Source organism: Tachyglossus aculeatus, chromosome X1, assembly GCF_015852505.1.
Source record: "Tachyglossus aculeatus isolate mTacAcu1 chromosome X1, mTacAcu1.pri, whole genome shotgun sequence".
Taxonomy (NCBI): domain Eukaryota; kingdom Metazoa; phylum Chordata; class Mammalia; order Monotremata; family Tachyglossidae; genus Tachyglossus; species Tachyglossus aculeatus.
Genome location: NC_052101.1, coordinates 126930165 through 126933770, shown reverse-complemented (window position 1 = coordinate 126933770; position 3606 = coordinate 126930165). Strand labels below are relative to the sequence as shown.

Sequence of the window (3606 nt, the reverse complement as noted above, 5' to 3'; positions counted from 1 at the left end):
TGTTACATTCTGAGACCTGCAGAGCGCTTGGACGAGCTCATGAATAATGGAGCGGGGGACAAGTGTCCTTAAATGTAAAAGAAAATCTAGACGGTAATTGAGAATAAGCCTTCAATGTCAGCTGCCCGATGGGGAAGTCATTATGACTCGAAATTAAAGATTGAGGGAGATTAAAGGGAGTCAATTGGGATCACCGATGTGAAGTATCAACATGGAGAATATAATGACCCCAACTCAAAAGTTTACAAGCCAAAGCAATCAACCCTGTTCTCTCTTTCAAGGCCGGCAAACCTGGATCAGCGAGGCCTAGTGGATAGAGCATGGGCCTGGGATTCAGAAGGTTGTGGGTTCTAATCCCAGCTCCGCCACCAGTTTGCTGCGGTAAATAATAATAATCGATTACTGGGGACTAACCCACATAGTGCACTGCTATCGAGAAGGGAATGGCTCTCTTTGGGCAAATGCTTCACATGGAAAGAAAGACAAGGAGGAGAGAGAAAAAACGGCGCTGGGTTCTGCAAACGTTAAGCACAACACAAGGGTCGATCTTTGTCTGTGCACAATTGGCCAGGACTTGTGGGTCTTTCATTCGCCTTTTCAGCCACATGTTTAGACGTAGGTGAACTTCACTGTCGGTGGTGTCTTCTTTGAATACAGAGGACATCTATCAGTGGTATTTATTGAGCACTCACTGTATACACTCTGCCAACTGCTTGCTGTATGACCCTAGGCAAGTCACTTTACTTCAGTTTCCTCAAATGTAAAATGGGGATTTAGATACCTGTCCTTCCTCCAATTTAGGCCGTGTCCAACCTAATTAAGTTGTATCTGCCCCAGTGCTTAGAACAGTGCTTTGACACAGAGTAAGTGCTTAACAAATATAGTAATAATAATAATTGTTCCAAAGAGATCAGATCCCTTCCTGTATATATGTATATATGTTTGTACATATTTATTACTCTATTTATTTATTTATTTATTTATTTATTTTACTTGTACATATCTATTCTATTTATTTTATTTTGTTAGTATGTTTGGTTTTTTTTTTCTCTGTCTCCCCCTTTTAGACTGTGAGCCCAATGTTGGGTAGGGACTGTCTCTATATGTTGCCAATTTGTACTTCCCAAGTGCTTAGTACAGTGCTCTGCACATAGTAAGCGCTCAATAAATATGATTGATTGATTGATTGATTGATTCTGCAGGAACCAATCAGAGGACATAACTCCTTGTCTTGTTGTCTTATGCTGTCGAGTCACGTCCGACCCATAGCGACGCCATAGACACATCTCTCCCAGAATGTCCCGCTTCCATCTGCAATCATTCTGGTAATGCATCGATAGAGTTTTCTTGGTAAAAATGCAGAAGTGGTTTATCACTGCCTCCTTCCTCACAGTAAACAAGTCTCTGCCTTCGACTCTCTCCCATGTCGCTGCTGCCAAGCACAGGTGAGTTTTGACTTGTAGCAGATTGCCTTCCACTCACTAGCCACTGGCCAAGCTAAGAATGGAATGGGTAGGCCTCCCCTTGACTCTCCCTCCTGTAGTCGTGACTGGTAGAGCACTGGAAACTCTCCAGATGCGACCCTGAGAGGGGACATAACTCCAGCAGGTCCTAAATTAACCCTTTCAACTGCAGGGAGGAAGATCCGATACAGGCACTGAGGCACACCCATAATCCAATCAAACGCACTTCCACCATTACAACTAGTCCTGGGGCCACCCTTCCCTGTGTTGATAATAATAATAATGGTATTTGTAAAACACTTACTAGGTGCCAAGCACCGTTCTAGGCGCTGGGGTAGATACAAGTTAATCAGGTTGTCCCACGCGGGGATCACAGTCTTAATCCCCATTTTACAGATGAGGTAACTGAGGCGCAGAAAAGTAAAGTGACTTGCCCAAAGTCTCACAGCTGACAAGTGGTGGAGCTGGGATTAGAACCCCTGACCTCTTACTGCCAAGCTTGTGCTCTTTCCACTACGCCATGCTGCTTCTACACACTGTTTTCTAATTGTTGTATGGGTTGTTGACCTCCCTCACCTGCCTTCCACTCCACTGCCCTGGGAAGATGACATAGACGCTCAGCTTGACTATAACGTCACAGCCGTGTTTTTGAAGAACTTCGTGTTGTTGAAGCAATGCTCTGGTGGAGAAACCGATAGGAGTTGATGAGTTTGGGGATGGCGGGGTGGGGGTGCTTCAGAGATCTTACGACTGACCGTTTTCGCTACAAGTTCCTATATTATTGTTATGTATTATGTCTTCTTTCATAATGGGTGGGGTTTTTTTACTGTCTTCAATGTAGCATCGCAAAGTTGCAATAACAAAAAGCAATACAAGATATATTTTGGAAGTATTGTATTATACTCTACAGTAAGATTAGTGCACTTCCAATGGCTTTAAAGTCACCTTGCCCCCTCCCACCTCAACTTGCTACTCTCCTACTACAACCGCGCCCGCATACTTCGCTCCTCTAATGCCGACCTTCTCACTGTACCTCGAACTCAACTGCTTAGTACAGTGCCCCGCACACAAGAAGCCCTCAGTGAATTCAATTGACTGGCCGACTGACATAGACCATATCCCCTATCGGGCTCTCATTCTTCATCCCCATTGTAACTAAAGCACTGAGAAGTAAAGTGACCGGCCCAAGGTCACACGGCAGACAAGTGGAGGAGCCAGGCGTAAAACCTAAGTCCTTCTGACTTCCAGGACCGCGCTCTAGGCCAAGCTGTTTTACAGATGTTGTAACTGTGGTTTAGAGAAGCGAAAGTGACTTGGCCAAAGTCACACAGCAGGCAAGTGGCAGAGCTGAGATTGGAACTCAGGTCTTCTAATTCCCAGTCCCGTGCTCTCTCCACAGAGCAGGAGGAAGAACGGTAGCCTCATGCCAGAAGCAGTGTGGCTCAGTGGAAACAGCACGGGCTTTGGAGTCAGAGGTCATGGGTTCGAATTCCAACTGTGCCACATGTCTGCTGTGTGACTTTGGCCAAGTCACTTTCGCTTCTCTAGACCTCAGTTACAACATCTGTAAAATGGGGATTACGACTGTGAACCCCACGTGGGACAAGCTGATCACCTTGTATCCTCCCCCCCGGTGCTTAGAACAGTGCTTTGCAATCAATCAATCAATCGTATTTATTGAGCACTTACTGTGTGCAGAGCACTGTACTAAGCGCTTGGGAAGTACAAGTTGGCAACATATAGAGACAGTCCCTACCCAACAGTGGGCGCACAGTCTAAAATGGGGAGACAGAGAACAAAACCAAACACACTAACAAAATAAAATAAATAGAATAGATATGTACAAGTAAAATAAATAAATAAATAGAGTAATAAATATGTACAAACATATATACATATATACAGGTGCTGTGGGGAAGGGAAGGAGGAAAGATGGGGGGATGGCGAGGGGGACGAGGGGGAGAGCACATAGTAAGCGCTTAACAAATGCCATTATTATTATTATTATTATTATTATTATTATTATGCCATGAGCAGTGGCACACGCTGACACACAACTGTTTCTCCCGGTGCTGATAGAAGTCACATTCCGGGCAGTCTGCCAGGCCATCCACATGATGTCTGTCTCCCTGGCTCTTGACCA

General features: G+C 44.9%; 1 non-coding gene across 1 annotated transcript; it reads right to left on the bottom strand.

The window, feature by feature from the left end:
• Nucleotides 1–1455: 1455 nt before the first annotated feature.
• On the bottom strand, nt 1456–1593 carry LOC119920430. The gene has a single exon (XR_005448176.1). It is a non-coding gene; the product is annotated as a small nucleolar RNA SNORA7 (small nucleolar RNA).
• Between the last annotated feature and the right edge of the window lie 2013 nt (nt 1594–3606).